This window comes from Cupressus sempervirens, chromosome 7 (genome assembly GCF_028749045.1).
Source record: "Cupressus sempervirens isolate cs-2001-9-10 chromosome 7, ASM2874904v1, whole genome shotgun sequence".
NCBI lineage: Eukaryota > Viridiplantae > Streptophyta > Pinopsida > Cupressales > Cupressaceae > Cupressus > Cupressus sempervirens.
Genome location: NC_143124.1, coordinates 689,013,798 through 689,041,297, shown reverse-complemented (window position 1 = coordinate 689,041,297; position 27,500 = coordinate 689,013,798).

Genomic DNA, 27,500 nt, shown 5'->3' with positions numbered 1-27,500 from the left:
CACTCAGAGACATCCATTTCCTAGGCATATGCCCCCTACACGCTTTTTGGTGCACCCCGTACAAACGGCCATACTTCGACAAGCCCTCCCAGAATTTCGTATCTGAAGAGAGAGATGAAACGCCTTGGGCTTTTTGTCCACACAATGCAAACACCGAACGCTCTCTTTAGGGGGGAGCTGAAGAAGAGTATCTCCCGCAGAACCCACGAGCCGCAGCCGTTCGGATCGCACAGGGCAGGACAGGGCATGGAGAGTTTCCGCATCCAAACAAAAATTATCGGTAATACTCTACGCTTCTACTGGCCTGGACCACAAAGGCTGTCACGACAGTGCCATGCACTTCTGTAGGATGAGACAGTGAAGAGGCGAGCACGCACCGAGAACGCACTAGCGAATAAATTATGCGGCAACCAAACCTTTCGCCAGCCCCCCTCTCAATCCCAAGGCTCTACCGATCGGCAAAAAACTTAGGGTGGAGAGTGGACCCTTGATGAAATTAGGGACGTCGAGCAATGCACCCGTGCAACCATCTCTTTCCTTCTTGCCGTCCGGGCAGGATAAAAATGCAATGATAGAACGTGCCAATGAGACGGAGCCCTTGGCTACAAGATACAACTCCATACACACTCAGCAACAAGCGCATCTTAGAATAGAACACCAAATGTGCAGTGTGTTGCAAGCCGTGCAGACACCTACATATAGGGTATATCCATCAAAACAAAGCGACAAGTACTTCCCACCAGCTTCGCCATTGCGATTACCGAATGGGATAATACTCACCGCGACAGATTAATGACCATCATTACCGTCTCGGAATAGATACAAGCACATCGAGTTTCATCCGATCAGCTGGATGAATTTCACCTTGAAGGGGCCCAATCCAAAAGTTCCGGAGGTCATCTCCTGGAACTCTCAAGAACAAGGCCCATCTTACATGCAAACTCTGCTACTGCGCAAACATAGGTTGCAATTAAAGAGAAATTGCAAGGCCGTCACAATGGCCCGAGGCCAATGCTCCGACTAAGGCAATTTTCTCTTGCAATCACCATGCCGCCGTTCACAGAGAGATCTCCCCATTCACTTGTGACACGAGCTCGCCCTTGAAAGGCCACTTTCCAAGGCATCCCCCGATGACACATTGGAACGACAACCGCTGTCGAACCATTTCCCAATGTTGTGCCGATCGAGTTGGCACAGATCCGCTAGACGAGGGCTCCCATTTTAGATCGAGTTTTAAAATCACCAAGAAGACGCGGTGAGGGCTGGCAACCGCTGCCAAACCTTTTTCCGGAATTGCGCCAGCTGAGTGACTAGAAAACATGCTTTACGCGATAGGCACGCAAAAAATTTTGCTAGAGCGCCAAGCACCCACCTCATGGCTAGAGACAAGGGCTCGCCATTAGATCAACTTCGAAATCGCTGAACAGACGCGCTGTAGAATGGCAACCGCTGCCAAGTCTCTTCCGTAGTTGCGTCGGTCGAGTGATCGAAGAAGGTGATCTAAGAGAGGGTCCAAGTGTAGGCATTCGTTGGGGGATTCGCGCCGATGGCATAAATTTATGCAATACCCGAGCAAGCAACACCGGACGGAGGTGCTAGACGAGGGCTCCCGTTTTAGATCGAGTTTTAAAATCACCGAGTAGACGCGGTGAGGGCTGGCAACCGCTGCCAAACCTTTTTCCGAAATTGCGCCATCTGAGTGACAAGAAAACATGATCTAAAGGAGAGTCCAGGAATAGCACCCTCGAGGCTGGGCTTCACGCCCCTCTAATTGATTCAACGTCGGCGTCCACCGTTTCAAAATCTGACATATCCATCCGCCCTGACAGCGGCGTTGAATCAATGAGGGGGGCATGGGAGAGGCTCGCGGACACCACCTCTCCCCTTGTAGCCGCGATAGGCAAGCAAAAAATTTTGCTAGAGCGCCAAGCACCCACCTCATGGCTAGAGACAAGGGCTCGCCATTAGATCAACTTCGAAATCGCTGAACAGACGCGCTATAGAATGGCAACCGCTGCCAAGTCTCTTCCGTAGTTGCGTCGGTCGAGTGATCGAAGAAGGTGATCTAAGAGAGGGTCCAAGCGCAGGCATTCGTTGGGGGATTCGGCGCCGATGGCATAAATTTATGCAATACCCGAGCAAGCAACACCGGACGGAGGTGCTAGACGAGGGCTCCCGTTTTAGATCGAGTTTTAAAATCACCGAGTAGACGCGGTGAGGGCTGGCAACCGCTGCCAAACCTTTTTCCGAAATTGCGCCATCTGAGTGACAAGAATACATGATCTAAAGGAGAGTCTAGGAATAGCACCCTCGAGGGTGGGCTTCATGCCCCTCTAATTGATTCAACGTCGGCGTCCACCGTTTCAAAATCTGACATTTCCATCTGCCCTGACAGCGGCGTTGAATCAATGAGGGGGGCACGGGAGAGGCTCGCGGCAACCACCTCTCCCCTTGTAGCCACGATAGGCACGCAAAAAATTTTTTCTAGAGCGCCAAGCACCCACCTCATGGCTAGAGACAAGGGCTCGCCATTAGATCAACTTCGAAATCGCTGAACAGACGCGCTTTAGAATGGCAACCGCTGCCAAGTCTCTTCCGCATTTGCGTCGGTCGAGTGATCGAAGAAGGTGATCTAAGAGAGGGTCTAAGCGTAGGCATTCTCATTGGGGGATTCGCGCCGATGGCATAAATTTTTGCAATACCCGAGCAACACCGGACGGAGGTGCTAGACGAGGGCTCCCGTTTTAGATCGAGTTTTAAAATCACCAAGTAGACGCGGTGAGGGCTGGCAACCGCTGCCAAACCTTTTTCCGAAATTGCGCCAGCTGAGTTGACAAGAAAACATGATCTAAAGGAGAGTCCAGGAATAGCACCCTCGAGGGTGGGCTTCATGCCCCTCTAATTGATTCAACGTCGCCGTCCACCGTTTCAAAATCTGACATATCCATCCGCCCTGACAGCGGCGTTGAATCAATGAGGGGGGCACGAGAGAGGCTCGCGGCAACCACCTCTCCCCTTGTAGCCGCGATAGGCACGCAAAAAATTTTGCTAGAGCGCCAAGCACCCACCTCATGGCTAGAGACAAGGGCTCGCCATTAGATCAACTTCGAAATTGCTGAACAGACGCGCTGTAGAATGGCAACCGCTGCCAAGTCTCTTCCGTAGTTGCGTCGGTCGAGTGATCGAAGAAGGTGATCTAAGAGAGGGTCCGAGCGTAGGCATTCGTTGGGGGATTCGCGCCGATGGCATAAATTTATGCAATACCCGAGCAACACCGGACGGAGATGCTAGACGAGGGCTCCCGTTTTAGATCGAGTTTTAAAATCACCGAGTAGACGCGGTGAGGGCTGGCAACCGCTGCCAAACCTTTTTTCGAAATTCCGCCGTCTGAGTGACAAGAAAACATGATATAAAGGAGAGTCCAGGAATAGCACCCTCGAGGGTGGGCTTCATCACCCTCTAATTGATTCAACGTCGCCGTCCACAGTTTCAAAATCCGACATATCCATCCGCCCTGACAGCGGCGTTGAATCAATGAGGGGGGCACGGGAGAGGCTCGCGGCAACCACCTCTCCCCTTGTAGCCGCGATAGGCACGCAAAAATTTTTGCTAGAGCGCCAAGCGCCCACCTCATGGCTAGAGACAAGGGCTCGCCATTACATCAACTTCGAAATCGCTGAACAGACGCGCTGTAGAATGACAACCGCTGCCAAGTCTCTTCCGCAGTTGTGTCGGTCGAGTGATCGAAGAAGGTGATCTAAGAGAGGGTCCAAGCGTAGGCATTCGTTGGGGGATTCGCGCCGATGGCATAAATTTATGCAATACCCGAGCAACACCGGACGGAGGTGCTAGGCGAGGGCTCCCGTTTTAGATCGAGTTTTAAAATCACCGAGTAGACGCAGTGAGGGCTGGCAACCGCTGCCAAACCTTTTTCCGAAATTGCGCCATCTGAGTGACAAGAAAACATGATCTAAAGGAGAGTCCAGGAATAGCACCCTCGAGGGTGGGCTTCATGCCCCTCTAATTGATTCAACGTCGGCGTCCACCGTTTCAAAATCCGACATATCCATCCGCCCTGATAGCGGCGTTGAATCAATGAGGGGGGCAAGGGAGAGGCTCGCGGACACCACCTCTCCCCTTGTAGCCGCGATAGGCACGCAAAAAATTTTGCTAGAGCACCAAGCACCCACCTCATGGCTCGAGACAAGGGCTCGCCATTAGATCAACTTCGAAATCGCTGAACAGACGCGCTGTAGAATGGCAACCGCTGCCAAGTCTCTTCCGTAGTTGCGTCGGTCGAGTGATCGAAGAAGGTGATCTAAGAGAGGGTCCAAGCGTAGGCATTCCTTGGGGGATTCGCGCCGATGGCACAAATTTATGCAATACCCGAGCAAGCAACACCGGACGGAGGTGCTAGACGAAGGCTCCCGTTTTAGATCGAGTTTTAAAATCACCGAGTAGACGCGATGAGGGCTGGCAACCGCTGCCAAACCTTTTTCCGAAATTGCGCCATCTGAGTGACAAGAATACATGATCTAAAGGAGAGTCCAGGAATAGCACCCTCGAGGGTGGGCTTCATGCCCCTCTAATTGATTCAACGTCGGCGTCCACCGTTTCAAAATCCGACATTTCCATCCGCCCTGACAGCGGTGTTGAATCAATGAGGGGGGGCACGGGAGAGGCTCGCGGGAACCACCTCTCCCATTGTAGCCGCGATAGGCACGCAAAAAATTTTGCTAGAGCGCCAAGCACCCACCTCATGGCTAGAGACAAGGGCTCGCCATTAGATCAACTTCGAAATCGCTGAACAGACGCGCTGTAGAATGGCAACTGCTGCCAAGTCTCTTCCGTAGTTGCGTCGATCGAGTGATCGTAGAAGGTGATCTAAGAGAGGGTCCAAGCGTAGGCATTCATTGGGGGATTCGCGCCGATGGCATAAATTTATGCAATACCCGAGCAACACCGGACGGAGGTGCTAGGCGAGGGCTCCCGTTTTAGATCGAGTTTTAAAATCACCGAGTAGACGCGGTGAGGGCTGGCAACCGCTGCCAAACCTTTTTCAGAAATTGCGCCATCTGAGTGACAAGAAAACATGATCTAAAGGAGAGTCCAGGAATAGCGCCCTCGAGGGTGGGCTTCATGCCCCTCTAATTGATTCAACGTCGCCGTCCACCGTTTCAAAATCCGACATATCCATCCGCCCTGACAGCGGCATTGAATCAATGAGGGGGGCACGGGAGAGGCTCGTGGCAACCACCTCTCCCCTTGTAGCCACGATAGGCACGCAAAAAAGTTTTGCTAGAGCACCAAGCACCCACCTCATGGCTAGAGACAAGGGCTCGCCCTTAGATCAACTTCGAAATCGCTGAACAGACGCGCTGTAGAATGGCAACCGCTGCCAAGTCTCTTCCGTAGTTGCGTCGGTCGAGTGATCGAAGAAGGTGATATAAGAGAGGGTCCAAGCGTAGGCATTCGTTGGGGGATTCGCGCCGATGGCACAAATTTATGCAATACCCGAGCAAGCAACACCGGACGGAGGTGCTAGACGAGGGCTCCCGTTTTAGATCAAGTTTTAAAATCACCGAGTAGACGCGATGAGGGCTGGCAACCGCTGCCAAACCTTTTTCCGAAATTGCGCCATCTGAGTGACAAGAATACATGATCTAAAGGAGAGTCCAGGAATAGCACCCTCGAGGGTGGGCTTCATGCCCCTCTAATTGATTCAACGTCGGCGTCCACCGTTTCAAAATCCGACATTTCCATCCGCCCTGACAGCGGCGTTGAATCAATGAGGGGGGGCACGGGAGAGGCTCGCGGGAACCACCTCTCCCATTGTAGCCGCGATAGGCACGCAAAAAATTTTGCTAGAGCGCCAAGCACCCACCTCATGGCTAGAGACAAGGGCTCACCATTAGATCAACTTCGAAATTGCTGAACAGACGCGCTGTAGAATGGCAACCGCTGCCAAGTCTCTTCCATAGTTGCGTCGATCGAGTGATCGTAGAACGTGATCTAAGAGAGAGTCCAAGCGTAGGCATTCATTGGGGGATTCACGCCGATGGCATAAATTTATGCAATACCCGAGCAACACCGGACGGAGGTGCTAGGCGAGGGCTCCCGTTTTAGATCGAGTTTTAAAATCACCGAGTAGACGCGGTGAGGGCTGGCAATCGCTGCCAAACCTTTTTCTGAAATTGCGCCATCTGAGTGACAAGAAAACATGATCTAAAGGAGAGTCCAGGAATAGCGCCCTCAAGGGTGGGCTTCATGCCCCTCTAATTGATTCAACGTCGCCGTCCACCATTTCAAAATCCGACATATCCATCCGCCCTGACAGCGGCGTTGAATCAATGAGGGGGCCACGGGAGAGGCTCGCGGCAACCACCTCTCCCCTTGTAGCCGCAATAGGCACGCAAAAAATTTTGCTAGAGCGCCAAGCACCCACCTCATGGCTAGAGACAAGGGCTCGCCATTAGATCAACTTCGAAATCGCTGAACAGACGCGCTGTAGAATGGCAACCGCTGCCAAGTCTCTTCCGTAGTTGCGTCGGTCGAGTGATCGAAGAAGGTGATCTAAGAGAGGGTCCAAGCGTAGGCATTCGTTGGGGGATTCGCGCCGATGGCATAAATTTATGCAATACCCGAGCAACACCGGACGGAGATGCTGGACGTGGGCTCCCGTTTTAGATCGAGTTCTAAAATCACCGAGTAGACGCGGTGAGGGCTGGCAACCGCTGCCAAACCTTTTTCCGAAATTGCGCCATCTGGGTGACAAGAAAACATGATCTAAAGGAGAGTCCAGGAATAACACCCTCGAGGGTGGGCTTCATGCCCCTCTAATTGATTCAACGTCGCCGTCCACCGTTTCAAAATCCGACATATCCATCCGCCCTGACAGCGGGGTTGAATCAATTAGGGGGGCACGGGAGAGGCTCGCGGTAACCACCTCTCCCCTTGTAGCCGCGATAGGCACGCAAAAAATTTTTCTAGAGCGCCAAGCACCCACCTCATGGCTAGAGACAAGGGCTCGCCATTAGATCAACTTCGAAATTGCTGAACAGACGCGCTGTAGAATGGCAACCGCTGCCAAGTCTCTTCCGTAGTTGCGTCGATCGAGTGATCGTAGAAGGTGATCTAAGAGAGAGTCCAAGCGTAGGCATTCATTGGGGGATTCGCGCCGATGGCATAAATTTATGCAATACCCGAGCAACACCGGACGGAGGTGCTAGGCGAGGGCTCCCGTTTTAGATCGAGTTTTAAAATCACCGAGTAGACGCGGTGAGGGCTGGCAATCGCTGCCAAACCTTTTTCCGAAATTGCGCCATCTGAGTGACAAGAAAACATGATCTAAAGGAGAGTCCAGGAATAGCGCCCTCAAGGGTGGGCTTCATGCGCCTCTAATTGATTCAACGTCGCCGTCCACCATTTCAAAATCCGACATATCCATCCGCCCTGACAGCGGCGTTGAATCAATGAGGGGGCCACGGGAGAGGCTCGCGGCAACCACCTCTCCCCTTGTAGCCACAATAGGCATGCAAAAAATTTTGCTAGAGCGCCAAGCACCCACCTCATGGCTAGAGACAAGGGCTCACCATTAGATCAACTTCGAAATCGCTGAACAGACGCGCTGTAGAATGGCAACCGCTGCCAAGTCTCTTCCGTAGTTGCGTCGGTTGAGTGATCGAAGAAGGTGATCTAAGAGAGGGTCCAAGCGTAGGCATTCGTTGGGGGATTCGCGCCGATGGCATAAATTTATGCAATACCCGAGCAACACCGGACGGAGATGCTGGACGTGGGCTCCCGTTTTAGATCGAGTTCTAAAATCACCGAGTAGACGCGGTGAGGGCTGGCAACCGCTGCCAAACCTTTTTCCGAAATTGCGCCATCTGAGTGACAAGAAAACATGATCTAAAGGAGAGTCCAGGAATAACACCCTCGAGGGTGGGCTTCATGCCCCTCTAATTGATTCAACGTCGCCGTCCACCGTTTCAAAATCCGACATATCCATCCGCCCTGACAGCGGGGTTGAATCAATTAGGGGGGCACGGGAGAGGCTCGCGGTAACCACCTCTCCCCTTGTAGCCGCGATAGGCACGCAAAAAATTTTTCTAGAGCGCCAAGCACCCGCCTCATGGCTAGAGACAAGGGCTCGCCATTAGATCAACTTCGAAATCACTGAACAGACGCGCTGTAGAATGGCAACCGCTGCCAAGTCTCTTCCGTAGTTGCGTCGGTCGAGTGATCGAAGAAGGTGATCTAAGAGAGGGTCCAAGCGTAGGCATTCGTTGGGGGATTCGCGCCGATGGCATAAATTTATGCAATACCCGAGCAACACCGGACGGAGGTGCTAGACGAGGGCTCCCGTTTTAGATCGAGTTTTAAAATCACCGAGTAGACGCGGTGAGGGCTGGCAACCGCTGCCAAACCTTTTTCCAAAATTGCGCCATCTGAGTGACAAGAAAACATGATCTAAAGGAGAGTCCAGGAATAGCACCCTCGAGGGTGGGCTTCATGCCCCTCTAATTGATTCAACGTCGACGTCCACCGTTTGAAAATCCGACATATCCATCCGCCCTGACAGCGGCGTTGAATCAATGAGGGGGGCACGGGAGAGGCTCGCGGACACCACCTCTCCCCTTGTAGCCGCGATAGGCACGCAAAAAATTTTGCTAGAGCGCCAAGCACCCACCTCATGGCTAGAGACAAGGGCTCGCCATTAGATCAACCTCGAAATCGCTGAACAGACGCGCTGTAGAATGGCAACCGCTGCCAAGTCTCTTCTGTAGTTGTGTCGGTCGAGTGATCGAAGAAGGTGATCTAAGAGAGGGTCCAAGCGTAGGCATTCGTTGGGGGATTCGCGCCGATGGCATAAATTTATGCAATACCCGAGCAAGCAACACCGGACGGAGGTGCTAGATGAGGGCTCCCGTTTTAGATCGAGTTTTAAAATCACCGAGTAGACGCGGTGAGGGCTGGCAACCGCTGCCAAACCTTTTTCTGAAATTGCGCCATCTGAGTGACAAGAATACATGATCTAAAGGAGAGTCCAGGAATAGCACCCTCGAGGGTGGGCTTCATGCCCCTCTAATTGATTCAACGTCGGCGTCCACCGTTTCAAAATCCGACATATCCATCCGCCTTGACACCGGCGTTGAATCAGTGAGGGGGGCACGGGAGAGGCTCGCGGCAACCACCTCTCCTATATAAGCTATTAGTGCGAGGCTCGCGCTGCATTAGAAATTAGCGAACACAACGACATCCGCCTTAAAAATCCAAATCCTTTAAAATTCCTACCAAACAGCCATTCACGACCCAATTTTTTATGAGGTCGGCAGAGGAGCAAAAGATTGTCATCGGTTAGGAGACGTGAGTTCATGGAGCCAAGGGACTGAAATGGTCATCGAGCTCATCCGATCAACTGGATGAATTTCACCTTGAAGGGGCCCAATCCAAAAGTTCCAGAGGTCATCTCCTGGAACTCTCGAGAACAAGGCCCATCTTACATGCAAACTCTGCTACTGCGCAAACATAGGTTGCAATTAAGGAGAAATTGCGAGGCCGTCGCAATGGCCCGAGGCCAATGGCTCCGACTAAGTCAATTTTCTCTTGCAATCACCATGCCGCCGTTCACAGAGAGATCTCCCCATTCACTTGTGACGCGACGCACAATCCAAGGTCTAGACGCGAGCTCGCCCTTGAAAGAAAGACCACTTTCCAAGACATCCCCCGATGACACATTGGAACGTCAACCGCTGTGGAACCACTCCCAATGTTGTGCCGATCGAGTTGGCACAGAGGCGACCTTAGGGAGCTCCCGCGTAGCAATCGGGATGTGCTTTCGTGCCCATCTCTCACAAAAACCAATGTTAGCTGTGGACAAATTTGGAATCCAAGGGCTCGCATCCATCGATATCGTCGGCACTGAGTCTATATATTCAAAGGCCACGGAGAGGTTCCGATAAGAGAAACTCCCCTGCTCGCTCGCACAAACATCCCAAATTCTAGACACAAGCTCCCGCCCTTAGCATCGCTCTCCAGATCACCGCAATGACACATTGGAACGACAACCGCTGTTGAACAACTCCCGAAATTGTGGCAATGGAGTGAGAAAGAAGAGCAACTTTGGGGAGCCGCGCATAGCAAACGGGCTATGCTGCTGTGCTTCATTCCGCTCTTATATAGATCCGAAATCGTTGATTTCGTTTGGAATCCGAGGCTGCATTCATCCTTGCTCAAACAAGCAATGGCTCTTCTAATCGAATGGCCACGGGGAGCTTCCGATAACAAAGGCTCCCTTGTCACTCGTGATGCGCAGGCCAACTACTAGACGACGGGTCGCCCTTCAGATCGCTGCCCAGGCAACCACCACAACGGAGGTGCTAGACGAGGGCTCCCGTTTTAGATCGAGTTTTAAAATCACCGAGTAGACGCGGTGAGGGCTGGCAACCGCTGCCAAACCTTTTTCTGAAATTGCACCAGCTGAGTGACAGGAAAACATGATCTAAAGGAGAGTCAAGGAATAGCACCCTCGAGGGTGGGCTTCATGCCCCTCTAATTGATTCAATGTCGCCGTCCACCGTTTCAAAATCTGACATATCCATCCACCCTGACAGCGGCGTTGAATCAATGAGGGGGGCACGGGAGAGGCTCGCGGCAACCACCTCTCCCCTTGTAGCCGCGATATGCACGCAAAAAATTTTGCTAGAGCGCCAAGCACCCACCTCATGGCTAGAGACAAGGGCTCGCCATTAGATCAACTTCGAAATCGCTGAACAGACGCGCTGTAGAATGGCAACCGCTGCGAAGTCTCTTCAGTAGCTGCGTCGGTCAAGTGATCGAAGAAGGTGATCTAAGAGAGGGTCCAAGCGTAGGCATTCGTTGGGAGATTCGCGCCGATGGCATAAATTTATGCAATACCCGAGCAAAACACCGGACGGAGGTACTAGACGAGAGCTCCCCATTTTAGATCGAGTTTTAAAATCACCAAGTAGACGCGCTGAGGGCTGGCAACCACTGCCAAACCTTTTTCCGAAATTGCGGCAGCTGAGTGACAAGAAAACATGATCTAAAGGAGAGTCCAGGAATAGCACCCTCGAGGGTGGGGCTTCATGCCCCTCTAATTGATTCAACGTCGCCGTCCACCGTTTCAAAATCCGACATATCCATCCGCCCTGACAGCGGCGTTGAATCAATGAGGGGGGCACGGGAAAGGCTCGCGGCAACCACCTCTCCCCTTGTAGCCGCATCAGGCACGCAAAAAAATTTTTCTAGAGCGCCAAGCACCCACCTCATGGCTAGAGACAAGGGCTCGCCATTAGATCAACTTCGAAATCGCTGAACAGACGCGCTGTAGAATGGCAACCGCTGCCATGTCTCTTCCGCAGTTGCGTCGGTCGAGTGATCGAAGAAGGTGATCTAAGAGAGGGTCCAAGCGTAGGCATTCGTTGGGGCATTCGCGCCGATGGCATAAATTTCTGCAATACCCGAGCAACACCGGACGGAGGTGCTAGACGAGGGCTCCCGTTTTAGATCAAGTTTTAAAATCACCAAGTAGACGCGCTGAGGGCTGGCAACCGCTGCCAAACCTTTTTCCGAAATTGCGCCAGCTGAGTTGACAAGAAAACATGATCTAAAGGAGAGTCCAGGAATAGCACCCTCGAGGGTGGGCTTCATGCCCCTCTAATTGATTCAACGTCGCCGTCCACCGTTTCAAAATCCGACATATCCATCCGCCCTGACAGCGGCGTTGAATCAATGAGGGGGGCACGGGAGAGGCTCGCGGCAACCACCTCTCCCATTGTAGCCGCGATAGGCACGCAAAAAATTTTGCTAGAGCGCCAAGCACCCACCTCATGGCTAGAGACAAGGGCTCGCCATTAGATCAACTTCGAAATCGCTGAACAGACGCGCTGGAGAATGGCAACCGCTGCCAAGTCTCTTCCGTAGTTGCGTCGGTCGAGTGATCGAAGAAGGTGATCTAAGAGAGGGTCCAAGCGTGTAGGCATTCGTTGGGGGATTCGCGCCGATGGCATAAATTTATGCAATACCCGAGCAACACCGGACGGAGGTGCTAGACGAGGGCTCCCATTTTAGATCGAGTTTTAAAATCACCAAGTAGACGCGGTGAGGGCTGGCAACCGCTGCCAAACCTTTTTCCGAAATTGTGCCAGCTGAGTTGACAAGAAAACATGATCTAAAGGAGAGTCCAGGAATAGCACCCTCGAGGGTGGGCTTCATGCCCCTCTAATTTATTCAACGTCGCCGTCCACCGTTTCAAAATCCGACATATCCATCCGCCCTGACAGCGGCGTTGAATCAATGAGGGGGGCACGGGAGAGGCTCGCGGCGACCACCTCTCCCGTTGTAGCCGCGATAGGCACGCAAAAAATTTTGCTAGAGCGCCAAGCACCCACCTCATGGCTAGAGACAAGGGCTCGCCATTAGATCAACTTCAAAATCGCTGAACAGACGTGCTGTAGAATGGCAACCGCTGCCAAGTCTCTTCCGTAGTTGCGTCGGTCGAGTGATCGAAGAAGGTGATCTAACAAAGGGTCCAAGCGTGTAGGCATTCGTTGGGGGATTCGCGCTGATGGCATAAATTTATGCAATACCCGAGCGACACCGGACGGAGGTGCTAGATGAGGGCTCCCATTTTAGATCGAGTTTTAAAATCACCAAGTAGACGCGGTGAGGGCTGGCAACCGCTGCCAAACCTTTTTCCGAAATTGCGCCAGCTGAGTGACAAGAAAACATGATCTAAAGGAGAGTCCAGGAATAGCACCCTCGAGGGTGGGCTTCATGCCCCTCTAATTGATTCAACGTCGCCGTCCACCGTTTCAAAATCTGACATATCCATCCGCCCTGACAGCGGCGTTGAATCAATGATGGGAGCACAGGAGAGGCTCGCGACAACCACCTCTCCCGTTGTAGCCGTGATAGGCACGCAAAAAATTTTGCTAGAGCGCCAAGCACCCACCTCATGGCTAGAGACAAGGGCTGGCCATTAGATCAACTTCGAAATCGCTGAACAGACGCGCTGTAGAATGGCAACTGCTGCCAAGTCTCTTCCATAGTTGCGTCGGTCGAGTGATCGAAGAAGGTGATCTAAGAGAGGGTCCAAGCGTAGGCATTCGTTGGGGGATTCACGCCGATGGCATAAATTTATGCAATACCCGAGCAACACCGGACGGAGGTGCTAGACGAGGGCTCCCGTTTTAGATCGAGTTTTAAAATCACCGAGTAGACGCGGTGAGGGCTGGCAACCGCTGCCAAACCTTTTTCCAAAATTGCGCCAGCTGAGTGACAAGAAAACGTGATCTAAAGGAGAGTCCAGGAATAGCACCCTCGAGGGTGGGCTTCATGCCCCTCTAATTGATTCAACGTCGGCGTCCACCATTTCAAAATCCGACATATCCATCCGCCCTGACAGCGGCGTTGAATCAATGAGGGGGGCACGGGAGAGGCTCGCGGCAACCACCTCTCCCATTGTAGCTGCGATAGGCACGCAAAAAATTTTGCTAGAGCGCCAAGCACCCACCTCATGGCTAGAGACAAGGGCTCGCCATTAGATCAACTTCGAAATCGCTGAACAGACGCGCTGTAGAATGGCAACCGCTGCCAAGTCTCTTCCGTAGTTGCGTCGGTCGAGTGATCGAAGAAGGTGATCTAAGAGAGGGTCCAAGCGTAGGCATTCGTTGGGGGATTCGCGCCGATGGCATAAATTTATGCAATACCCGAGCAAGCAACACCGGACGGAGGTGCTAGACGAGGGCTCCCGTTTTAGATCGAGTTTTAAAATCACCGAGTAGACGCGGTGAGGGCTGGCAACCGCTGCCAAACCTTTTTCCGAAATTGCGCCATCTGAGTGACAAGAAAACATGATCTAAAGGAGAGTCCAGGAATAGCACCCTCGAGGCTGGGCTTCACGCCCCTCTAATTGATTCAACGTCGGCGTCCACCGTTTCAAAATCTGACATATCCATCCGCCCTGACAGCGGCGTTGAATCAATGAGGGGGGCACGGGAGAGGCTCGCAGACACCACCTCTCCCCTTGTAGCCGCGATAGGCAAGCAAAAAATTTTGCTAGAGCGCCAAGCACCCACCTCATGGCTAGAGACAAGGGCTCGCCATTAGATCAACTTCGAAATCGCTGAACAGACGCGCTATAGAATGGCAACCGCTGCCAAGTCTCTTCCGTAGTTGCGTCGGTCGAGTGATCGAAGAAGGTGATCTAAGAGAGGGTCCAAGCGCAGGCATTCGTTGGGGGATTCGGCGCTGATGGCATAAATTTATGCAATACCCGAGCAAGCAACACCGGACGGAGGTGCTAGACGAGGGCTCCCATTTTAGATCGAGTTTTAAAATCACCGAGTAGACGTGGTGAGGGCTGGCAACCGCTGCCAAACCTTTTTCCGAAATTGCGCCATCTGAGTGACAAGAATACATGATCTAAAGGAGAGTCCAGGAATAGCACCCTCGAGGGTGGGCTTCATGCCCCTCTAATTGATTCAACGTCGGCGTCCACCGTTTCAAAATCTGACATTTCCATCCGCCCTGACAGCGGCGTTGAATCAATGAGGGGGGCACGGGAGAGGCTCGCGGCAACCACCTCTCCCCTTGTAGCCATGATAGGCACGCAAAAAAGTTTTGCTAGAGCGCCAAGCACCCACCTCATGGCTAGAGACAAGGGCTCGCCATTAGATCAACTTCGAAATCGCTGAACAGATGCGCTTTAGAATGGCAACCGCTGCCAAGTCTCTTCCGCATTTGCGTCGGTCGAGTGATCGAAGAAGGTGATCTAAGAGAGGGTCTAAGCGTAGGCATTCTCGTTGGGGGATTCGCGCCGATGGCATAAATTTCTGCAATACCCGAGCAACACCGGACGGAGGTGCTAGACGAGGGCTCCCGTTTTAGATCGAGTTTTAAAATCACCAAGTAGACGCGGTGAGGGCTGGCAACCGCTGCCAAACCTTTTTCCGAAATTGCGCCAGCTGAGTTGACAAGAAAACATGATCTAAAGGAGAGTCCAGGAATAGCACCCTCGAGGGTGGGCTTCATGCCCCTCTAATTGATTCAACGTCGCCGTCCACCGTTTCAAAATCCGACATATCCATCCGCCCTGACAGCGGCGTTGAATCAATGAGGGGGGCACGAGAGAGGCTCGCGGCAACCACCTCTCCCCTTGTAGCCGCGATAGGCACGCAAAAAATTTTGCTAGAGCGCCAAGCACCCACCTCATGGCTAGAGACAAGGGCTCGCCATTAGATCAACTTCGAAATCGCTGAACAGACGCGCTGTAGAATGGCAACCGCTGCCAAGTCTCTTCCGTAGTTGCGTCGGTCGAGTGATCGAAGAAGGTGATCTAAGAGAGGGTCCGAGCGTAGGCATTCGTTGGGGGATTCGCGCCGATGGCATAAATTTATGCAATACCCGAGCAACACCGGACGGAGATGCTAGACGAGGGCTCCCATTTTAGATCGAGTTTTAAAATCACCGAGTAGACGCGGTGAGGGCTGGTAACCGCTGCCAAACCTTTTTTCGAAATTCCGCCGTCTGAGTGACAAGAAAACATGATATAAAGGAGAGTCCAGGAATAGCACCCTCGAGGGTGGGCTTCATGACCCTCTAATTGATTCAACGTCGCCGTCCACAGTTTCAAAATCCGACATATCCATCCGCCCTGACAGCGGCGATGAATCAATGAGGGGGGCACGGGAGAGGCTCGCGGCAACCACCTCTCCCCTTGTAGCCGCGATAGGCACGCAAAAAATTTTGCTAGAGCGCCAAGCGCCCACCTCATGGCTAGAGACAAGGGCTCGCCATTACATCAACTTCGAAATCGCTGAACAGACGCGCTGTAGAATGACAACCGCTGCCAAGTCTCTTCCGCAGTTGTGTCGGTCGAGTGATCGAAGAAGGTGATCTAAGAGAGGGTCCAAGCGTAGGCATTCGTTGGGGGATTCGCGCCGATGGCATAAATTTATGCAATACCCAAGCAACACCAGACGGAGGTGCTAGGCGAGGGCTCCCGTTTTAGATCGAGTTTTAAAATCACCGAGTAGACGCAGTGAGGGCTGGCAACCGCTGCCAAACCTTTTTCCGAAATTGCGCCATCTGAGTGACAAGAAAACATGATCTAAAGGAGAGTCCAGGAATAGCACCCTCGAGGGTGGGCTTCATGCCCCTCTAATTGATTCAACGTCGGCGTCCACCATTTCAAAATCCGACATATCCATCCGCCCTGATAGCGGCGTTGAATCAATGAGGGGGGCAAGGGAGAGGCTCGCGGACACCACCTCTCCCCTTGTAGCCGCGATAGGCACGCAAAAAATTTTGCTAGAGCGCCAAGCACCCACCTCATGGCTCGAGACAAGGGCTCGCCATTAGATCAACTTCGAAATCGCTGAACAGACGCGCTGTAGAATGGCAACCACTGCCAAGTCTCTTCCGTAGTTGCGTCGGTCGAGTGATCGAAGAAGGTGATCTAAGAGAGGGTCCAAGCGTAGGCATTCCTTGGGGGATTCGCGCCGATGGCACAAATTTATGCAATACCCGAGCAAGCAACACCGGACGGAGGTGCTAGACGAAGGCTCCCGTTTTAGATCGAGTTTTAAAATCACCGAGTAGACGCGATGAGGGCTGGCAACTGCTGCCAAACCTTTTTCCGAAATTGCGCCATCTGAGTGACAAGAATACATGATCTAAAGGAGAGTCCAGGAATAGCACCCTCGAGGGTGGGCTTCATGCCCCTCTAATTGATTCAACGTCGGCGTCCACCGTTTCAAAATCTGACATTTCCATCCGCCCTGACAGCGGCGTTGAATCAATGAGGGGGGGCACGGGAGAGGCTCACGGGAACCACCTCTCCCATTGTAGCCGCGATAGGCACGCAAAAAATTTTGCTAGAGCGCCAAGCACCCAACTCATGGCTAGAGACAAGGGCTCGCCATTAGATCAACTTCGAAATCGCTGAACAGACGCGCTGTAGAATGGCAACCGCTGCCAAGTCTCTTCCGTAGTTGCGTCGATCGAGTGATCGTAGAAGGTGATCTAAGAGAGGGTCCAAGCGTAGGCATTCGTTGGGGGATTCGCGCCGATGGCATAAATTTATGCAATACCCGAGCAACACCAGACGGAGGTGCTAGGCGAGGGCTCCCGTTTTAGATCGAGTTTTAAAATCACCGAGTAGACGCGGTGAGGGCTGGCAACCGCTGCCAAACCTTTTTCAGAAATTGCGCCATCTGAGTGACAAGAAAACATGATCTAAAGGAGAGTCCAGGAATAGCGCCCTCGAGGGTGGGCTTCATGCCCCTCTAATTGATTCAACGTCGCCGTCCACCGTTTCAAAATCCGACATATCCATCCGCCCTGACAGCGGCATTGAATCAATGAGGGGGGCACGGGAGAGGCTCGCGGCAACCACCTCTCCCCTTGTAGCCGCGATAGGCACGCAAAAAAGTTTTGCTAGAGCACCAAGCACCCACGTCATGGCTAGAGACAAGGGCTCGCCATTAGATCAACTTCGAAATCGCTGAACAGACGCGCTGTAGAATGGCAACCACTGCCAAGTCTCTTCCGTAGTTGCGTCGGTCGAGTGATCGAAGAAGGTGATATAAGAGAGGGTCCAAGCGTAGGCATTCGTTAGGGGATTCGCGCCGATGGCACAAATTTATGCAATACCCGAGCAAGCAACACCGGACGGAGGTGCTAGACGAGGGCTCCCGTTTTAGATCAAGTTTTAAAATCACCGAGTAGACGCGATGAGGGCTGGCAACCGCTGCCAAACCTTTTTCCGAAATTGCGCCATCTGAGTGACAAGAATACATGATCTAAAGGAGAGTCCAGGAATAGCACCCTCGAGGGTGGGCTTCATGCCCCTCTAATTGATTCAACGTCGGCGTCCACCGTTTCAAAATCCGACATTTCCATCCGCCCTGACAGCGGCGTTGAATCAATGAGGGGGGGCACGGGAGAGGCTCGCGGGAACCACCTCTCCCATTGTAGCCGCGATAGGCACGCAAAAAATTTTGCTAGAGCGCCAAGCACCCACCTCATGGCTAGAGACAAGGGCTCGCCATTAGATCAACTTCGAAATCGCTGAACAGACGCGCTGTAGAATGGCAACCGCTGCCAAGTCTCTTCCGTAGTTGCATCGATCGAGTGATCGTAGAAGGTGATCTAAGAGAGAGTCCAAGCGTAGGCATTCGTTGGGGGATTCGCGCCGATGGCATAAATTTATGCAATACCCGAGCAACACCGGACGGAGGTGCTAGGCGAGGGCTCCCGTTTTAGATCGAGTTTTAAAATCACCGAGTAGACGCGGTGAGGGCTGGCAATCACTGCCAAACCTTTTTCCGAAATTGCGCCATCTGAGTGACAAGAAAACATGATCTAAAGGAGAGTCCAGGAATAGTGTCCTCAAGGGTGGACCTAAAGAGTTGACTTGGTGAGAGTACTTGGCGGGGTGAACTGATGAACGGACTTAAAGAGTCGACTTGGTGGGAGTACTTGGTGGGCCGACTTGATGAACGGAATTATAGAGTCGACTTGGTGAGAGTAGTTGTTCTGGTGACTTGATGAACGGACTTAAAGAGTCGGCTTGGCGGGGTGACTTGAAGAAAGGACTTGAAGAGTCGACTTGGTGGGGTGACTTGATGAACGAACTTAGAGGGTCGACTTTGCGGGGTGACTTGATGAATGGACCTAAAGAGTTGACTTGGTGAGAGTACTCGGTGGGGTGACCCGATGAACAGACTTAGAGAGTCGACTTGGTGAGAGTCCTTGGTGGGCCGACCTGGTTGGGTGACTTCGTGAACTGACTTAAAGAGTCGACTTGGTGGGAGTACTTGGTGGGGTGACTTGATGAACGGACTTCAAGGGTCGACTTGGCGAGGTGACTTGATGAACGGTCCTAAAGAGTTGACTTGGTGAGAGTACTTGGTGTGGTGACTTGATGAAAAGACTTAAAGAGTCGAATTGGTGAGAGTACTTGGTGGGGTGACTTGATGAACGCACTTGAAGGGTCGACTTGGTGGGGTGACTTTATGAACGGACCTAAAGAGTTGACGTGGCGAGAGTGCTTGGTGGGGTGACTTGATGAACATAGTTAAAGAGTCGACTTGGTGAGAGTAGTTGGTCGGGTGACTTGATGAACGCACTTGAAGAATCGACTTGGTTAGAGTACTTGGTGGGGTGACTTGATGAACGGACTTAAAGATTCGACTTGGTGGGCCGACCTGGCGGGGTGACATGATGAACGGACTTAGAGAGTCGACTTGGTGAGAGTACTTTTTGTGCCGAGGCCAATGCTCCGACTAAGTCAATTTTCTCTTGCAATCACCATGCCGCCGTTCACAGAGAGATCTCCCCATTCACTTGCGACGCGACGCACAATCCAAGTGATAGACGCGAGCTCACCCTTGAAAGGCCAGCCCACTTTCCGAGACATCCCCCGATGACACATTGGAACGATAACCGCTATTGAACCATTCCCAATGTTGTGCCGATCGAGTTGGCACAGAGGCGACCTTAGGGAGCTCCCGCGTAGCAATCGAGATATGCTTTCGTACCCATCTCTCACAAAAACCAATCTTAGCTGTGAAAAAATTTAGAATCCAAGGCTCGTATCCATCAATATCATCGGCACTGGGTCTATATATTCAAAGGCCACGGAGAGGTTCCGATAAGAGAAGCTCCCCTGTGCTCGCTCGCACAAACATCCCAAATGCTAGACACAAGCTCCCGCCCTTAGCATCGCTCTCCAGATCGCCGCAATGACACATTGGAACGAAAACCACTGTCGAACAACTCCCAAATTTGTGCCGATGGAGTGAGAGAGACGAGCAACTTTGGGGAGCTGCGCATGGCAAACGGGCTGCTGCTTCATTCCACTCTTATATATAGATCCGATGTCGTTGATTTCCTTTGGAATCCGAGGCTGCATTCGTCCTTGCTCACACAATCAATGGCTCTTCTCATCGAATGGTCACACGGAGCTTCTGATTACAAAGGCTCCCTTGTCACCCGTGATGCGCAGCCCAACTGCTAGATGACAGCTCGCCCTTCAGATCGCTGCCCAGGAAACCACCACAACGGCACCATTGGAACGACAACCGCTTCCGAACCATTCCAAAATTTTTTTGCCAAAGAAGTTGTTGCAAAGAGAACGACTCTGGGGAGAGAGCCCTCGCATAGCAAAATCGGGATGGCTTCACTGCAGCTAGATGGGATTTGAATTCATGGAGCGAAGGGAGTGAAATGGTCATCGAGCTCATCCGATCAACTGGATGAATTTCACCTTGAAGGGGCCCAATCCAAAAGTTCCGGAGGTCATCTCCTGGAACTGTCAAGAACAAAGGCCAATCTTACATGCAAACTCTGCTACTGCGCAAACATAGGTTGCAATTATAGAGAAATTGCAAGGCCGTCACAATGGCCCGAGGCCAATGCTCCGACTACTAAGTTAATTTTCTCTTGCAATCACCATGCCGCCGTTCATAGAGAGATCTCCCCATTCACTTGTGACGACACACAATCCTAGTGCTAGACGCGATCTAGCCCTTGAAAGGCCACGTTCCAAGACATCCTGATGACACATTGGAACGACAACCGCTGTCGGACCATTCCCAATGTTGTGCCGATCGAGTTGGCACAGAGGCGATCTTAGGGAGCTCCCGCGAATCTATCGAGAAGTGCTTTCATACCCATCTCTCACAAAAACCAATGTTAGCTGGCTGAACAATTTTAGAATCCAAGGCTCGTATCCATCGATATCGTCGGCACTGGGTCTATATTCAAAGGCCACAGAGAGGTTTCGATAAGAGAAGCTCCCCTACTCTCTTGCACAAACATCCCCAAATGCTAGGCGCAAGCTTCGGCGCTTAGCATCGCTCTCCAGATCACCGCAATGACACATTGGAATGACAACCGCTGTCGAACAACTCCCGAATTTGTGCTGATGGAGTGAGAAAGAAGAGCCAGATCGGGTCGACGAAAACGGCTAAGCCAGATCGGGTCGGCCAGCATGGCTCGGCCACCATTTTTTGCCGAGAGCTTTTGATATTAAAGCTCCCATGTAGCAGCGATAAGTACACCATGAAAAAATTGCTAGAGCGCCGAGCACCCATAGCAAATTGCCATTATACCAAGCAATGCCGGAGTGCTAGACAAGGGCTCACATTTAGATCAAGTTTTAAAATCACCAAAAAGACACGCCATGGATCGGCAACCACTGCCTCACCTTTTCCAAAATTGAGTCATCGAAAAACATGATCTAAAGGAGAGCCGAGGAAAAGCACTGAGATCGCTTCATGCCCCTTTCATTCATTCAACATCAGCATACACCGTTTGAAAACCCAACAATCCGATCCGCCTAGACACCAATGTTGAATCAATGAAAGGGGCATGGGAGAGGCTCACGGCAATAACCTCTCCTATATAAGCTGTTAGTGTGAGGCTTGCTCTGCATTAGAAATCTGTGATAGCGCGGACAAAAACCTTAAAAATCCAATTCAATGAAAAATGTGACCAAACAACCATCCACGACACCGTTTTTGGAGCTCGCCCAGATCGGCTCAACCAGAATGGCTCGCCCAGATCGGCTCGGCCAGCATGGTGACTTGCTGACTCGGTGAGAGTACTTCGAACTATCAAGAACAAAGGCCAATCTAACATGCAAACTCTGCTACTGCGCAAACATAGCTTGCAATTATAGACGCACAATCCAAGTGCTAGACGCGAGCTCGCCCTTGGAAGGCCGCGTTCCAAGACATCCCGATGACACATTGGAACGACAACCGCTGTCGAACCATTCCCAATGTTGTGCCAATCGAGTTGGCACAGAGGCGACCAAACAGCCATCCACGACACCATTTTTGGAGCTCGGCCAGATCAGCTCGGCCAGAACGGCTCGCCAAGATCGGCTCGGCCAGCATGGCTCGGCCAGAACGGCTCGCCCAGATCGGCTCAGCCAGCATGGCTCGGCCAGAACGGCTCGCCCAGATTGGCTCGGCCAGATCGGCTAGGCCAGAACGGCTTGGCCAGCATGGCTCGGCCAAAATGGCTCACCCAGATCGGCTCGGCCAGAATGGCTCACCCAGATCGGCTCGGCCAGCATGGCTCACCCAGCCTTGGTGAGAGTACTTGGAACCGTCAAGAACAAAGCCCAATCATACATGCAAACTCTGCTACTGCGCAAACATAGGTTGCAATTATAGAAAAATTGCAAGGCCGTCACAATGGCCCGAGGCCAATGCTCTGACTACTAAGTCAATTTTCTCTTGCAATCGCCATGCCGCCGTTCACAAAGAGATCTCCCCATTCACTTGTGATGAAGCACAATCCAAGTGCTAGACGCGAGCTCGCCCTTGGAAGGCCGCGTTCCAAGACATCCCGATGACACATTGGAACGACAACCGCTGTCGAACCATTCCCAATGTTGTGCCGATCGAGTTGGCACAGAGGCGACCAAACAGCCATCCATGACACCATTTTTGGAGCTCAGCCAGATCAGCTCGGCCAGAACGGCTCGCCCAGATCGGCTCGGCCAGCATGGCTCGGCCAAAACAGCTCGCCCAGATCGGCTCGGCCAGAACGGGTCGCCTAGATCGGCTCGGCCAGAATGGTTCGCCCAGATCGGCTCGGCCAGCATGGCTTGCCCAGAACGGCTCGGCAGGATCGGGTCAGCCAGAATGGCTCGCCCAGATCGGCTCGGCCAGCATGGCTCGGCCAGATCGGGACGATGACTTGATGAACGGACTTAGAGATTCGACTTGGTGGACCGACCTGGCAGGGTGACTTGATGAACGCACTTGAAGGGTCGACTTGGTGGGGTGACTCTATGAACAGACCTAAAGAGTTGACTTGGTGAGAGTACTTGGTGGGGTGACTCAGTGAAAGGACTTAAAGAGTCGACTTGGTGAGAGTACTTGGTGGGGCGACTTGATGAACGGACTCAAAGAGTCGACTTGGTGAGAGTACCTGGTGGCTCGACTTGATGAGCAGACTTAAAGATTCAACTTGGTAAGAGTACTTGGCGGGATGAACTGATGAATGAACATAAAGAGTCGGCTGGGTGGGAGTACTTGGTAGGCCGACCTGGTGGGGTGACTTTATGGACGAACTTAAAGAGTCGACTTGGTTAGATTACTTGTTCTGGTGACTTGATGAACGGACTTTGAGAGTCAACTTGGTGGGGTGACTTGATGAAAGGACTTAAAGGGTCAACTTGGTGAGAGTACTTGGCGAGGCGACTTGATGAACGGACTTAAAGGGTCGACTTGGCGGGGTGACTTGATGAACGGACCTAAAGAGTTGACTTGGTGAGAGTACTTGGCGGGGTGAACTGATGAACGGACTTAAAGAGTCGACTTGGTGGGAGTACTTGGTGGGCCGACTTGATGAACGGACTTATAGAGTCGACTTGGTGAGAGTAGTTGTTCTGGTGACTTGATGTACGAACTTAAAGAGTCGGCTTGGCGGGGTGACTTGATGAAAGGACTTAAAGAGTCGACTTGGTGGGGTGACTCGATGAACGAACTTAGAGGGTCGACTTTGCGGGGTGACTTGATGAACGGACCTAGAGAGTTGACTTGGTGAGAGTACTCGGTGGGGTGACCCGACGAACAGACTTAGAGAGTCGACTTGGTGAGAGTCCTTGGTGGGCCGACCTGGTTGGGTGACTTCGTGAACTGACTTAAAGAGTCGACTTGGTGGGAGTACTTGGTGGGGTGACTTGATGAACGGACTTCAAGGGTCGACTTGGCGAGGTGACTTGATGAACGGTCCTAAAGAGTTGACTTGGTGAGAGTACTTGGTGTGGTGACTTGATGAAAAGACTTAAAGAGTCGAATTGGTGAGAGTACTTGGTGGGGTGACTTGATGAACGCACTTGAAGGGTCGACTTGGTGGGGTGACTTTATGAACGGACCTAAAGAGTTGACGTGGTGAGAGTGCTTGGTGGGGTGACTTGATGAACATAGTTAAAGAGTCGACTTGGTGAGAGTAGTTGGTTGGGTGACTTGATGAACGCACTTGAAGAATCGACTTGGTTAGAGTACTTGGTGGGGTGACTTGATGAACAGACTTAAAGATTCGACTTGGTGGGCCGACCTGGCGGGGTGACATGATGAACGGACTTAGAGAGTCGACTTGGTGAGAGTACTTGGTGGGCCGACCTGGCCGGGCGACTTGATGAACAAACTTAAAGAGTCGACTTGGTGAGAGTACCCGGTGGGCTGACCTGGTCACGTGACTTGATGAACGGACTTAAAGAGTCGACTTGGTGGGACGATTTGGCCGGGTGACTTGATGAACGAACTTAAAGGGTCGACTTGGTGGGTCGAAGTAGCGGGGTGACTTGGTGAGAGTACTTGGTGGGCTGACCTGGCAGGGTGACTTGATGAACGAACTTAGAGAGTCAACTTTGTGAGAGTACTTGGTGGGTCGAACTGGCGAGGTGACTTGATGAACAAACTTAAAGAGTCGACCTGGTGAGAGAACTTGGTGGGCCGAGCTGGTGGGGTGAATTGATGAATGAACCTAAAGAGTCGACTTTGTGAGAGTACTTGGTGGGCCGACCTGGCAGGGTGAGTTGATGACCGAACTTAAAGGGTCGACTTGGTGAGAGTAGTTGGTGGGCCGACCTGGCGGGGCGACTTGATGAACGAACTTAAAGAGTCGACTTGGTGAGAGTACTCGGTGGGGTGACCTGATGAACAAACCTAAAGAGTCGACCTGGTGAGAGTACTTGGTGGGCCGACCTGGCGGGGTGACTTGGTGAGCAAACTTAAAGAGTTGACTTGGTGAGAGTAGTTGGTGGGCTGACCTGGCGGGGTGACTTGATGAACGAACTTAAAGAGTCGACCTGGTGGGCAGACTTGGCAGAGTGACTTCATGAACGAACTTAAAGAGTCCACTCGGTGGGCCGACCTGGCGGGGTGAATTGATGAACGAACTTAAAGAGTCGACTTGGAGAGAGTAATTTGTGGGCTGACCTGGCGGGGTGACTTGATGAATGAACTTAAAGAGTCGACTTGGTGGGGTGACTTGATGAACGCACTTGAAGAGTCGACTTGGTGGGGTGACTCTATGAACGGACCTAAAGAGTTGACTTGGTGAGAGTACTTGGTGGGGTGACTCGATGAAAGGACTTAAAGAGTCGACTTGGTGAGAGTACTTGGTGGCTCGACTTTATGAGCAGACTTAAAGAGTCCACTTGGTGAGAGTGGGCCTAACGGGGTGATGTGGTGAGTGGGCCTAACGAGGCGAGTTGGTGGGGCGACTTGGCAAGTGGTATTAGAGAGCCGACGTGGTGAGGCGACTCGGCGAGTTGGTTCGTTGAGATGACATGGTGAGCTGACTTGGTGAGTCGACCCGGCGAGCGAACTTAAAGAGTGGACTTGGCAATGTACTCGAGTCGACTTGGTGAGGCGACCCGGCGAGCGGGCTCAAAGAGTCAACATGGTGAGGCGACTCATTGAGTCAACATGGTGAGGCGACTCATGGTGAGGAGCTATCCTTGAGGCGACTTGGTGGGCCTACTTGATTAGTCGACTTGGTGAGCCGACCTGACGAGCTGACATGGTGAGCGGGCTTAAAGAGGCGACGACTTGGTGGGGTAACTCGGCAAGCCAACTTATCGAGGCGAGATGGTGAGTCGACTTGGTGAGCTGACTTGGTAAGCGCACTTAAAGAGTCAACTTCGTGAGGTGACTCGGTGAGTTAGCCCGCTGATGCAACTTGGGCGGGCCGACCTGGCAAACGAACTTAAAGAGGCGACTTGGGCGGGCTGACCTGGCGAGCAAACTTAAAGAGTTGACTTGGCAACATACTTGAACAACCGACTTGGTGAGCAGACATGGTGAGTGGGCTTAGAGAAGCAACTCGGCAGGGCAACTTGATTAACGGACTTAAAGGGTCGACTTGGCGGGGTGACTTGATGAACGGACCTAAAGAGTTGACTTGGTGAGAGTACTTGGCGGGGTGAACTGATGAACGGACTTAAAGAGTCGACTTGGTGGGAGTACTTGGTGGGCCGACTTGATGAATGGACTTATAGAGTCGACTTGGTGAGAGTAGTTGTTCTGGTGACTTGACGAACGGACTTAAAGAGTCGGCTTGGCGGGGTGACTTGATGAAAGGACTTAAACAGTCAACTTGGTCAGGTGATTCGATGAACGAACTTAGAGGGTCGACTTTGCAGGGTGACTTGATGAACGAACCTAAAGAGTTGACTTGGTGAGAGTACTTGGTTGGGTGACTCGATGAAAGGACTTAAAGAGTCGACTTGGTGAGAGTACTTGGTGTCTCGACTTTATGAGCAGACTTAAAGAGTCCACTTGGTGAGAGTGGGCCTAACGGGGCGATGTGGTGAGTGGGCCTAACGGGGCGAGTTGGTGGGGCGACTTGGCAAGTGCTATAAGAGAGCCGACGTGGTGACGCGACTCGGCGAGTTGGTTCATTGAGATGACATGGTGAGCTGACTTGGCGAGTCGACCTGGCGAGCGAACTTAAAGAGTCAACTTGGCAATGTACTCGAGTCAACTTGGTGAGGCGACCCGGCGAGCGGGCTCAAAGAGTCAACATGGTGAGGCGACTCATTCAGTCAACATGGTGAGGAGCTATCCTTGAGGCGACTTGGTGGGCCTACTTGATTAGTCGACTTGGTGAGCCGACCTGACGAGCTGACACAGTGAGCGGGCTTAAAGAGGCGATGACTTGGTGGGGTAACTCGGCAAGCCAACTTATCAAGGCGAGATGGTGAGTCGACTTGGTGAGCTGACTTGGTGAGCGCACTTAAAGTGTCAACTTCGTGAGGTGACTCGACAAGTTAGCCCGCTGATGCGACTTGGGCAGGCCGACCTGGTGAACAAACTTAAAGAGGCGACTTGGGCGGGCTGACCTAGCGAGCGAACTTAAAGAGTTGACTTGGCAACGTACTTGAACAATCGACTTGGTGAGCTGACATGGTGAGTGGGCTCCGCTGATGCGACTTGGGCGGGCCGACCTGGCAAACGAACTTAAAGAGGTGACTTGGGCAGGCTGACATGGTGAGCAAACTTAAAGAGTTGACTTGGTGAGTTGACATGGTCAGTGGGCTTAGAGAAGCAACTCGACGGGGCAACTTGGCGAGCACACCTACTGGGGCAAGGTGGTAAAATGACTAGGTGATTCGACTTGGTGAGCTGACTTAGGGATCTGACTTGGTGAGCAAACTTAAGGGGTCAACTTGGTGAGGCAACCTGAATAGTCGACTTGGTGAGGTGACTTGGGGAGCCGACATGGTGAGTGGTCTTAAAGAAGAGGCAACCTGGTGGGGCAACCTGGTGAGGCGAGATTGTAAGTCATCTTGGTGAGCCAGCTTGACGAGCTGTGAGTGGACTTAAAGAGTCAATTCTTGATTTGGCAAAGACCACATGGTTAGATGACTTGGTGAGCCGACTTGGCTAGCAAAATTGGCAAGCAAACTTATAGAATCGACTTGCTGTCCCCAGCCAGGATCG